Source organism: Melopsittacus undulatus, chromosome 5 (genome assembly GCF_012275295.1).
Source record: "Melopsittacus undulatus isolate bMelUnd1 chromosome 5, bMelUnd1.mat.Z, whole genome shotgun sequence".
NCBI classification, from domain to species: Eukaryota; Metazoa; Chordata; class Aves; order Psittaciformes; family Psittaculidae; genus Melopsittacus; species Melopsittacus undulatus.
The window spans coordinates 78,162,507-78,175,997 of record NC_047531.1 but is presented as its reverse complement, the minus strand read 5'-3'; the positions used below and the strand labels follow the sequence as shown (position 1 = coordinate 78,175,997).

Genomic DNA, 13,491 nt, shown 5'->3' with positions numbered 1-13,491 from the left:
AGAGACAGTGGATTCTCCATCCTTGGAGGTGTTCAAGATTCAGCTGGATACGTGCCTGAGCAACCTGATGTAATAAGACCTGGTTTGAGCAAGAGGTTGGGCCAGATGCTTCCAGAGGTCCCTTACAGCCTGAATTATTCTGTAGTTCTTTAATGCTTTCATAACAAGAGCTAAAACAAGAACAATATTGCAGATTTGGACCACTGAAAGATTGTAGTGAAAAGGAACAACCTGTTAAAAATCAGAATGGAATCAATAATACTGTCCATCTGATCAATTCACCTTCTGGCATCAAGTCAGGAGTTTATGTAACGAACAGTTACCTCAGTATTTCTTCTGTATGGTTCTGCCTGAAGTGAAATCACAGCTTCACTGAAGTCAGATAACAAAATTCTCATTGGCTTCGTGATGCTCTGAATTCTGTCAGCTTAAATGGAGATCATGGGAGGGTTCTGTAAAGTCAGATAATTGTTTTGATGTGGGGAGAACTTCAGAGAATAGTTTTCACTCTTTCTGAAAGTATATTTTACAACCACCAGACTCCTTTATTATATACAGGTAAAGTTACCCTAGTATTGGAAGCAAAAAAACTGTTTCTCAGCTTTGTACTTGTGTTCCTATAATCACAAGTATTGAACTGAGTTGTTCATAAAAGGAGGGAAAACTGCAGGGAACAAAAGCTCCTTCCTATGATCCCCAGGTTAGAAAGTATTTATTTCAAAGCTTTGGAAACTGTTGGCCAGCTCTGACATTTAGAAAAACATCTTAGAAAAAAAAGGACAATGTAAAAAAAGAGCTTAATTATACCCTGAAAATTCTTGCCTTTTACAATGGTGATAAAACATAGAAAATGCAGTATAAACATACCGTGCGGTATTAAGGCATATGTTCCTTACCTGCATTTCTGAAAATGGGGAAGGGTTTTTAGCATTGCTTAGGCTGGCTTTACGAAATGGCACTTGTCAGCAGAGTGTATACAGACTTGTTACTGTTATGTTTGTAGGATAAAATATGTCCAGCATCTGTTTCTTCCTCTTATCTAACCAGCCTTGTAGAATGTTTATGCAACCCTGTGGAAAAGTTACTGTTACTAAAAAACCATTCTGGAAACCAAAGTGCCTGTTTCAGCAGCCCAGTCTTGATCCTTTATTACGGCCAGTGTTTTGGATGAGTGAAGGTGTACATGTGATTATGAATTTAGAATGGTCCAGGAATATTTAAGATCAAAAATACCTCCAATGTAGAGGTTAATTTCTCGTTAATAATGGCTATGGAATAATTCTGTAGTTTTCCACCCTAACCTTCATAATATGTCCTTTTGTAACAGCAGGCTTGATAGTAAGAAGTGTCTGTCAGCATCCTATTGCAGACGCCACTGTTTGGCATTTGCTGTGATTTTATAATAATATTAATAATATTTTTCTTGCTTCTTTTCATCATACATTTTAGCCTTCAGAAATTGTTTTCTTTTCAGCATTTTCCCTGTAGTTGTGAGGGATTTTCATGTATTTGTAGAGAATCTAACGTAATGCATTAGTTCAGTAGCTGGAGCATTAAAAAGCAAGAAGCATAAGACTTGTGATTCTGCGAATTGGTAATACTGCTTTTAGGATTTGGGAAGATATTTCTTTTAATGGAACATTTATATGCTTGTATGTGAATCCGTTACATGACATACACCATGGTTAGCAACAGCTTTTGTGCATCATGGCTCAGGTTCCCATACACTCCTGACAGTATGTATATTCATGAGATTCATGACATTTTCCTGCATCTGCTCTTATAACAGATTTTGGTTCAAAGCAGCACTTCATTGATGTAGTACACTGACACATTTTAGGTATAATTGCTTTTCATCTGGTTGTGTGATTATTTTGTGACACCTAGTGGATAAATTGATAATAGTGCTGATTTTAATTTCCTTGGGTTTGTTAGATTCTCTTGACAGACATTCTGGCCTGGAAACTCAATTCACATTACAAACACACAGACTCTCTTCCCTTTTTACTTTCCCCTGCTAACTTTGCTCATGGAGTAACTTGCATATAGCCAGGTGAACAAATACCCAACACCACTCCTGAGGAAATTACAAGAGCCCCTAAATAATACAAGGTAGTAAACATTTGGAAATTTCATTATATCATTTAGTCAGAATCCCTGTGTCTGCGGTGTGATCTTCACACATCAGCTTTTCCTACTGTGTCGACTTTTTTGTGGTGTGCTTCAAACATGCAGTTCCCTTAGGTATATGCTACATAAAGTTAGAAAAGGTTACAAAGGAGTACTTATTAACCTATGAGGACTCTTAGAAATGGGCATTCCTTTACTGTCCTTAGAAAGTGAAATCTGATTAAAAAAAAAAGTAAAATATTATTCTATACACACAAGAATGTTTTCAGAATATTTACGTCCAGAAACAGTCTAGAAATGCCTTAAATGCATGACCTACTTCACAACTATGATATATCTTGTGAAGTGTATATTAATTTACACATCATGGATTCTGTGCCTGAAGCTTAATTTTAAAGTCATTTCTCCTACAGGAAAATGTTGAAATACTGTCCAGTATGTTTGCTATAAATATGTGTTTGCTATAAATATGTGTTTGCTATGTATATATGTTTGCTATAAATGCTGTGAGATAGAAAAGTAAGTACTTTTATATGGCTCTATTTTTTATGTTGATAAGGTAAGGGGAATTACCTATTTCAGTTGCGCCAAATCTGCTTGCTGTATGGCTGGGTTGGTACTATTAGTGTGCATGTTACTATCATCAGAGAAGGTATAATATGCTACTTGCCAGACAATTTGTAAAAGCTGAAATCTTCCAGCATCCCACAGCAGGCATGGAACAATAGCTTATATGATAGCTAAGATAAGATTTTAGTAGTTTTTAAAAAGGAGCTAAAAGGAAAAGGAACTATAAGGCATATGAATTTGGAGATAAGAGGTTATGTATTTTTCATATGTGGGGAATTGGAATGGAATTGTGCAGAGGACATGAAAAAATTGATTTTAAAGACCATTTTCAAGATTTTAGGTTTCAGCTTGTCACTCTTCAGAGAAAATGTGTTATATATTTCTGCTCCCAAGAGGCTTTCAAAATCAGAAAATGTAATACTAAACTGTGTCTTTAATACTTAATACCGACTGACGAGGCACTCTTTTCCTGTGCTTTTCCTAGCTGCTCATCCTAACAGTTCTCTTGTGACTTTCATTTATGTAAAATTAGGGCCTGTAGCAACAGCATCATGAATAATGGACACAAAGTATCTAAGCTCTGGCAAAGATCTGCTCACTTTCTACCACCTGAAGCCTACTTTAAGACCGTTAATGAATGTTTAACCAGTGAAAGCTTTAGTCTCAGGTAAAAAGACTTACACTACTGTAATTCTATGGAGAGCCCTGGTCACCTGAGAAAACATCAGGCTGTCTAAAGGGAACCAAAACAAGTAGTGATGTGTGTCTGCCCACTCGAGCTCCTCATCTGGAATTCATGAGGAGCACTTCCTCCGCCAGTTCCATACTGGTGTCACTGGCCCAGTACCCCAGGCACTCATGAAAGTCTTCAAACCCCTTAGGGTCAAATTCTGCCCTTGCAGTGATAATTACCATTTTCAGTGCCCCCCCCCCCCCCCTTTGCTTTTTTAAGGCTTGTGTTTAAGCTTGATCTGGAACTTAGACTGGGCTCTGCATTGGATGGCTGATAAGGCTGGTAGTCTCATAAACTCATGCAGCAAGTGTGTGTGTAAGCCTTGTTTTTGGTGTCTTTGTTGCCACCTGCAGCATGGAGTACCCTGAATGGAAAATAACTGATCAGAGCAGAGGCAAAGCAATTGTGGCAAAAGCACATGTGTATATTTTTTTAATCATAACACAACTTGAGACAGTATCAAAGGGTAGTAACAAAGCTGTTACTGTGCACAGAGATCATCTGCTGGTAACCAAAGAGAAACAGTAACTGAAAGGAAAAGGGGATCTCAGTAATCAGCAGTGTTGTTAGCAGCAAATTCCTGGAGGTCCCTGGAAGTTAGAGGCATGCAAGAGGAAGGGCCCAGCTCAGGCTCCAGAGGGACAGCAGAGGAAGAGGACACAGGGCAGGATGTAAATCAGAGAGCCACTGCACCTTCAAGAGGCAGGCACTGCAGGCTGTCCTTTGGCTGGAGGAAGCCTCACTGTCACCTGGTGTGCCATAGCCAGGGACATAAAATGTCTAACAGGGTCAATGAAAATACTTGCTCTTACAAAAGGGCTTCTTTGATCAGCTCTATAGCCTGAAAAAGTAACCAGAAATAAACAGCCTGCTTGAGATTTTTGGTTTGCTAGGCCTCTACAAATACTTTCTCTGTGTTAATGTATGTGAACTCCCAGGCTTCTGCTTCTTGACTGTCAGGTTGAACCAAGCCCAGTGGCTTGAGCCAAAATGCAGTCCAGACCTCTGAACATTGTTCTGAAATGGAAATGAATTTTAAGCTTTTAACAGTATTTTAAAACAAACGTACCACATAGATTGGTGATTTCATGCCAGCTTTTCATATAATGCTATCCATGATTTCAAATGCTATGGTATAAAGTGATCATGACAAACGGAATAGTTTGTAAAGGATGGATTTTGCTTGTCTGCTGTAATACAAAGCTTATTGTTCATTAGCACTCAAGTAACTTTATCCTGGTTTTGGTGCTGGCAAATGTAAGTGTGCACTGATGTAAATGCAGAATTTTAGGCTAAATCCTTGTAATGCTGGATTATTCACAATTTTGGTCTAATCCTGGTTCCCAGACTACTAATTTCCTCAGTCCTACTTGTCAGCTGCTTCATCTCACTCAAGTCTAAAATTTAAAATGAAAGCTTTATGGGGCAAAGGGCAGAAGATGTTTTTTTACCAACTAGAATTATTGGCACAGCTGCATTTCTGCAAAACGGATTTCAGTTTCTGGTTGAGGCTTAGAACGTATCCTGACAGGCATTCCCTCTTGGTGCTTAATTAAGTTAGGACTTGCACATACTGGTCTATTGCATGTCTTTTAAAAAGAAAAACAGTTTCCAAGGATTTAGATCCATTTCAGATTGAAAACTCAGTTTTCCCAAAAGGGAATTTGTGGTTTGAGACTGGGAATAGTAAGGAGGATGTCAGATGAATATTGTTTTCATGATCATCTTGTGAGTCTGCTTAATGTTATTTTCCTAGCGTACATAAGGAACTGAAATAAATAACACTTCCTGACAGTGGTATCACGTAGGTTAGGTGTGATACTGTATGAATTGCATGTATGAAAAATGACAATCTGCTTGACTTAAAAGTCACATGTTTTACTTAAGATTCTTTATGTAGTAAATGGTTTTTCCATCCAAAAATGCTTACAAACATTACTCAAATAATTGCTTGTGGGATGGCTGAGTTGGAGAGACCAGCAGACTGTGATTCTGACTGTTCTCTACATCTGCCATTGTGCCCAGTTTTTATTTTCATGGGGCTCAAGGGGAGGTTGGAAATGCACATTTTTTAAGGAATGGACATCACATATGAAATCAGAGATAAGGGTGCTTGACTTCAATGTTCTATTTTGTGTTCAGAGATGTTAAGCAATCCAGGTGATATTAGCTGGGTTATGTGACTTCAGCTCTTCCAAAAATAAGGTCCAATATTCAACATCCTAAAATTTGTGAATATTTGTGGGGGAGGGAGGGTGAAGGGAGGATGTGGTATCATTAATATTTCATTTTTGTGTCATCTGCATGAATACAATCTGTGTTAGAGCATGGAGATAAATTATGAATGTTTAGGGAATGCTTACTATAAGATGTTCTATGCCTCTTTCATTCTTGCTATCTCTGACAAGGAGATAAAACTGACATTTTCTTAGCTGTTTCCTTAACAAGAAACAATCCCTAATTTGACATAGCTTAATCTGCTCTTACTGCAGACACCCATCTCCCAGATATTCCATCCCTTGCGTTTTTGCTTTTACGTATGGCAAGATAGCAAGGGTACTCCCCATGGCAGGGGAGTTAGAACTAGATGATCTTAAGGGCCTTTTCAACCCTAACCATTCTGTGATTCTATGATTTGTGTTTCCTAAGACATACCTCACCATTAGTGGATTTGCTATTTCCACACAGGTTTCATCTCCCCTGGACACTGGCCTCACCTGATTTCTGAGCATTAGGATCTGGTAATCGCCATTTTTGCCCTGGAGAGCTCAGGAACACAGCCCTGCAGGGGTCCCTTGTGCTGCTGCTGCTGCTCTTGCAGCCATCCATGTCACACCTCGCAGTCACCTTAGACCTGGACAGAAAGCACATTGGGGTGAACAGAACACGACTGGGAAGTAAGTAGATGGAAAGATTATGCATGGGTATAGTAACGCCTAGTTAACAGATATTAAAAAGTTAGTGTACACAGGCTAATGTTCTTCTGCAGCCAACTGAGAAGGACAGACACATGTATAGAAAGCTGTCTGAACAGGGCCCTAACTGAACTGAATTCTAGAAAAACCTGTGCATCTCCATCGAATGTAGGAGGAGGCTGTGGAGGCTCAGTCCTGTGAGTATTTCCCATTGTGCCTGCCTAAAGATTCTGCCAGAATGTGCCCTGTATTATTGAGTTACAGTAAAGTTTCACAACTGGTGAAAGAGCTGTCTCTTGCCATTTTAGAAGCAGCTGTATTTAAGTAATGTTTAAGATCACGATATAGGTCGTACTTCACAGGAGTCACAAAATCTGTATTTGTAGGATACTTTCTACTTCTTGAAGGGTGAAAGCATGTGTTGTTTTTGTTATACTTAGTTAAAAATATACTTTAAATACTGTGTGTGAAGTTTGTCATACATGGATCCCAGGAAACTGAATCCTTCCCTCCACCAAATAATTCCTCTCTGAAGTCTCTGGGAAAGTTGCATGCCATGGTACTGCTCTGTCACAACTCTGCCTTGAAAGAATGATGTGGCAGTTCAGTTTCCTGCCTGATCCAGATCCTGTTGCGGTCAGAAAGCTTCCCATGGCTGCAACGTCCACCATAGCAGATCCTCAGCCATGTATCCCAAAGTCACTCTTGCCAGCAAAGGTTTGTGACGTTTTTAATAATGAATAGTCTCTAAGAGCAGAACGGTTACTTTACATCACTTTGGAAGCCACAAGATAATTGTTTTATGGAGAGGTGTTAGAAACTTCTGGTCTGACCTGTACCCAGACCCTCAGTCTTGCTAGGGAACATCCCTAACTTGCTGCTAGCTGCCAAGCCATCTTTTTACCCTGGTGTACTCATCCACTACCTAGGGCATACACCAGTAAGGCATACACCCTATTGTCCTCCTGGGACCCCAGTGAGATTTTGTGTTTTCAGTCATAGAATCATAGAATCATAGAATAGTTAGGGTTGGAAAGGACCTTAAGATCATCTAGTTCCAACCCCCCTGCCATGGGCAGGGACACCTCACACTAAGCCATATCACCCAAGGCTTCATCCAACCTGAAGCTTTGGGTGGAAGGTGCTCTGAAATTGCAAAATGCTTAATTAGTAAGGCTTTTAATTATATGAGTCCTACTTTAAAACTGTCCTCTTTCCTATTACATCATAGAAATAGCAGACTTGGCCCTCTGCCTTTCTAAAAGTGACTGCTGAGGTATTTATTAACATCAGTTCCAAGACATTTTTTGGTGAGCAATGGAAGTTGGAATATGGAAATGTCATATTTTTCCTAATATTAAACAGTTATTAAACTAGAAACATAAGTCTTGCCAGATAGTTATTTTGTATGCATGTCTTCTTCATACAAAGAAAATGAACATGCATTTTTCTTCCATTAAGTAATTTAAAGTTCATCCTTGTTTGGTGATCTAGGAAATTAAAATAAGTTTATAACAGCTTGTGAGAGCAGAAGACTAATTAATTTTGGGTGTTGGATATTCTCTTCCATTTTTGTCTGCTAAGGAGTATTACTAATGCCCATAATTCAGATCTTAAATAGTATTACACAAAGGTTATGGTACTTTACAAACAATTATCTCAATATCTTTCTGAATTGACAAATGACTCCTATTTCTGTGGGAAAATGCACACTAAGGCAACATTACATCAGAACTGCACATGGAGAAAGGATCCTGAACATCATTATCATTGTAGAAAACAGAGAATCCTTTTGAAATAGTTAATAAGAGCTCAAAAGTTTTTCAGCAATGGTGAACACTTTCCAATATCCCACCTAGCAGAGTACTTAAAAGTGAAAGTGAAGTCAAGATATATTAAAGATAACCAAGCAGTGTAAATCCCTAGAACATATTTAGGCTTTCCAAAACGTCACCATTGTTCGGATCTGCATTTTCACTTCTGTCTCTTAGGGTCACTGGAGTCAGCTGTAAGTGTAGGTTTGTAATCCAAAATTTCCACTTATTTGAGGTGTTTGGGTCTGTGGGGGTGTTTGGGCTTTTTACTACTGTGAATGCAACCTTTTAATGCCAGATAGGTCCATGAGACTGTTTCCACTGGACCATTCAGCATAAAGAGTTGCTACACTGAAATATTGCATTGTTTTTATTCTTCCACTATAAAGCAAATGCTTGTACAAAACTCTCACTTTGAAGTAAATCACACAATACACAGCTTTCCTTCAATTATGTTATGTAACACTGATATATTTATATAAGCATAGGGTTTATTTTATGCTGAAAGAACTTTCTGTGAGGTGACTGTACAATACACAGGTACCCACCCTGCGTTGCTAAGACACACTGACGGCATAGACTTTTAGCTGAAGCTCCAGTACAAATTCTTGACTCTTAGGAAAAACACTGAGATCTCTGACCAAATGCATAAAGAAGCATAGAGTCACAAAATGGTTTGGTTTGGGAGGGACCTTAAAGCTCATCCAGTTCCAACCCCTGCCACAGGCAAGGACACCTTCCACTAAACCAGGTTACTCAAAGCCCTGTCCAACCTGGCCTTGAGCACTGCAAGGGATTGGGCAGCCACAGCTTCTCTGGGCAACCTGTGCCAGTGCCTCAGCACCCTCATAGTGAAGAATTTCTTCCTAATGTCTAATCTAAATCTCCCCTCTGCCAGTTTAAATCCATTCCCCCTTGTCCTGTCACCACATGCCCTTGTGAAAAGTCCCTCTCCAGTTTTCTTGTAGGGCCCCTTTAGGTACTGGAAGCTGCTGTAAAGTGTCCCTGGCACCTTCTCTTCTTCAGGCTGAATAAGCCCAACTCTCAGCCTGTCTCTGTAACAGAGGTGCTCCAGTCCTCTGATCATCTTCGTGGCTTCCTCTGGACTCACTCCAACAGGTCCACATCCCTCTTCTGTTGTTGCCCCCAGAGCTGAATGCAGGACTGCAGATGGAGTCTCACAGAAGCAGAGCAGAGGGGCAGGATCCCCTCCCTTGACCTGCTGGTCACGCTCCTTTTGATGCAGCTCAGTATACAGTTAGCTTTCTGGGCTGCAAGTGCACACTGAAGTCAACTCATGTTCTTACCGGCCAACACTCCCAAGTCCTTCTCCACAGGGCTGCTCTCAGTCCATCCCCTGCCCAGCCTGTAGTTCTGCTCGGGATTGCCCCAACAGAGGTGCAGGACCTTGCAGAAGATGTTGGGTTTTTATCTAAAAAACAGGGTTACAGGGTAGGATGTTTTTCAGAGGATTATTCAGAGATAATTGACCTTGCAAAAAACCTGGCACTATGAAAATTTAGATACTTAAAACATTGAAGTACACAGAGAAGATTATCATGCTTTCTGCTACAGAGCTTTCCAAATTACTTTCTTTGGTAATGGTTACAAAGTGGCTTCTACTACCAGTTTTTAGCAATTTACACTAATGAGATGTTGAAATCTCTCATGCTAGTTCTTCTGTGTAGTGCACAAAGAATATTTTAATGTACATTGGTTTTGGCCCACAAAGGCATTGATGTTACAGGATGTGAAATCCGGGGCTGTACGGTATCTCCTCCATTACAGTAGTCTCAGAATGGACAGAGTTGCACTGTTCTTGTTTAGTGCAATGAATAAGCACCATGTACAGCTCACAGCAACCAGTAACCTCTTTCTACATGTGGTCTTAGTTCACAACTGAAGTGATCTTTGAAGCTTATGGTATAATATTGCCTTTTGAGATTAACACAGATATTTAACTGGGTCAGACACCTGCTTTCTCCTTCCTTATCTGCTCCTTTTTAAAGTATGTTTGTTCATTGAAGGTGAAGTAGCCAATACTTCTGTCTCCCTGTCTCTGCAATGCTCTTAGCATTTAAGTAAATCTAAAAAAATACCTTTTCTGTTTCTTCACTATACTTTGTCTCTTGCTTATCTCTTTCTAATCAGGGGTCCCCATGAGCCATGGTGTAATTGTGGTAGTAACAACTGAATGGGAAAACTGGTCCTGTGCGTGGTTCTCCCAGAGAAAATGCATAGAGATTCTGCTCTGTTTTTGCATATGTTCTCACTCACCTTATAACTGTTTCAGTATGCAGTGAAATGAAACTGATACGTATGTGGTTTCTCTTATTCCTCTCTTTTTAGGTCCCCATATCAGTTATGCTGAAAGCAGTAGCAGATTACTTCAGTTACCCTGAAATGTGACCTACAACCTTTGGGGTGAGATCTGCTTTATAGTGAAACATCACTTTAATTTATCTGTGGCTTATGTATGTATCATTTAGCAATTTCTTTAGCTGTTAACAAAAAGTAAGTTAGCTGATTAAGTTAGGGTGTTTGCTTTCAAAGTTCACTTATTTATTAAAGCAATATTTATATTACAGTGTGGACTGGTATGTCAGTTATTTTCACTTCTTTAGATCTGCCTCGAATGAGAAGTGCTGTGGATGATCAAACCAGCTGATGGGGAATAACAACCCCCTCAAATTCTAGCATATGTGTGATGTTAGATTATACTATACTAGCAATTTTACTAGTCATATGAACCAAAGTCTTTGTAGTACCATAGGGTACATTTAGTTGGTCATTGATTCAGAGCTCAGTTACTGTTCATTGAGGAGTGGCATATTGTTTATTAGGCCATAACATTTCCACACCATCTTAACAAATTCTTTGTTCAGTCTTACGGGTTTGACCATGCAGAACTTGGGAAATTCAGTTAGAGAAGCACAGCTCTTCCATGTTAGGATAATAGAGAAATATCTAGAAGCATGTTAAACAATCCCTTTAAGTCAGCATCTGCTCTCTTAACTAATAGCGATGCCTTTCATGAAGTGACAAAACTGGTTTGATAAGATACAGTCAAGTCAGAGCTGGAAGTACAAACGTACATTTATTAAAAATGAATGCTGTATCCTCTTTCGCCTGGTGTATCTTGTCACTGACATGACTTCACAAGTTGCAAATCTATTAAACATTTCAAACATGAAACTAGAGCTCATTAAGCAAAATGTTGACTGGTATATAGCAAACTGTTTCAGACTCAAGACTGTTAATATTTGTCTCCAGCGTTTTTTGTCTTCTAGGTTGTCACCAAGCAATGCAGCTGTCTGGGAGTACAGCTTTTGTTTCATCTGATCAGAGTCTGACTGTCCTTTGGGGTGAGGTAGTAGGTTGTATAGTTTTAGGGTTATGCCCTGCCTGTCAGATAACTATACAATCTACTGTCTTTCCTGAAGTGGCTGTGATATCATCGCTGGATACAACTTCAAAAGACAAAGCAAATATTTTTCAACTGTTACGTTCTCTGGCTTTGTCTACATGTTACATTTGGTTCTCATAGCAGGGTTATGAAAGTACACAAATTCCCTTAGAGTGTTTAAATTCCTGTACTTCCCATTCAGGTCCAAAACCAATTTCATTTTTGTCATTTTCTCAGAGAAGGTGTGGTGTGACAGGGCACAGAGCTAAGTCCAGCCTGCAATGGGCTCACTATGCTCGGTATTCGTGGACTGCCATGAGAGTGGCCATTTAGAAATAGCTGATGTGTTTTCCTTACTTTGTGACATATGTGTTCATTTTCAACAGAAAATGCCACTCTTCATTCAGCAGCTATTTAAATCCACTTTGCATAGGATGTTTGAGGAAATATGAAGTGATGAGTTGGACAAAAACCAGTGATGATGTCTTCCAGTTGCTTGCATCCTGCCATGGAACTGGTAAATACTTGAGCCCTAAGTGAAGAGTTTTCCTTTAATCAGTCTTTTATACGCTGATGTAACTTGCTTTTTTATTACACAATGCTAATTTGGAGGGACAGTGCTTGCCACTGCGGTTGTTATGTCTTTGGAGTCACCCTACCAATTCTGACTGACTTCCAGGTAGAACTGTGAGGAAGCTCCAACAGGGCATAATTATAATCTTTTTAAGGCTAAAATATGTGTGGGCTAAAAAATGCATTACTTGCAAATGCTGAAATGTTACTTCCCTTCAGAAGACACACTTGATGCTCTAACAGGATGAGGTAGTAGGTTGTGTGGTTTCAGGGTAGTGATTTTGCCCCAATCAGGAGATAACTATACAACCTACTGCCTTCCCTGATAAGCAGCATAACAACATCTCTGTCTTAAGTCACAGAAAAACAAGAGCTAAAATACACTGCTGAGGCCAGCAAAGTAAGTCTATGTATAATTGTTGTTATCCTGTCCCTACTAGTTCTACATTTAGTGTCTCATATTATTTTTAATAACTTCCAGCAAAATAATTATCTTTTTAAAGTCTTTATTGTGCAAAATTGAATTAAAGACATTTTGTTTATTTCAAAGTTTGTCTGCTCTTGATCTGTTCTGTTTCTGGTTCATATGAGTGGAATGAAGTTATCATGGGAAATGATTCTAAAACCACTGTGAACTTGCATTCAAGATGTTCATATTTCCTGGACATCTAAATTTGAATTAAACAAATTTTACTAGCAATGCACTGTTTTGGTTCAACCTTACCTCCCCCTCAGGAATCTTCCAGTGTTTTACAAATAATACCAGATTAAGTCACACTACATTCTTCAGCAGGTCAGCTTTATGTTACAAATAGAAAGTAACAATGAAAATTAAGGGCCAGATTGAAAAAACCAAAACCAGACATTGCTTTGGTCCCTCAGTATCCCATAAGCAGGCTCATTTCATTTAAATGCCCCCAGAAGAGAATTCTCTGCTATCTAAGGTACAAATTGCATCTGGAGAACCATGGATAGAAAATATTAGGTCCATTATAGACATGTGCTACATAAAATAAAGCCTTGCTCATGTAGAAAGCATTGCCCTCCTATCTGCAGCTCAGCAAGCTGTGACATCCACTGTGAGAGCAAATGAAAAAAAAAGAGATGTTACATTCGACAGGAAAACTGGGTTTTTATTGCTTCTCTGGTCCAAAAATACCACATGTATCTGGACTCAAATGATATTTGGGGTCATTCAACACCTCGAAACAGGGCCTTTTGTTAATACCTTTAATGAAAGGTTAGGAATGTTATTTGACTCGTGCTCATAGAGAGGGACAAAGGCCATTGGTAAGAGAGGGAAAATTGCTGCATGTCTGAAAAACACAGGAGAATAGGCGATACTGTGGC

At 39.3% G+C, this 13,491-nt stretch overlaps 1 long non-coding RNA gene across 2 annotated transcripts in view; it reads left to right on the top strand.

Moving 5' to 3' along the window:
• LOC115946330 (uncharacterized) overlaps positions 1–10,750 on the top strand; it is a 97,049-nt gene extending 86,299 nt beyond the window's left edge. For both annotated transcript variants that reach the window (XR_004549622.1, XR_004549623.1), the window contains 2 exons: positions 6,122–6,330; positions 10,512–10,750. This is a non-coding gene — a long non-coding RNA (uncharacterized lncRNA). The remainder of the gene's footprint in view (positions 1–6,121; positions 6,331–10,511) is intronic.
• The last annotated feature ends 2,741 nt before the right edge of the window (positions 10,751–13,491 follow it).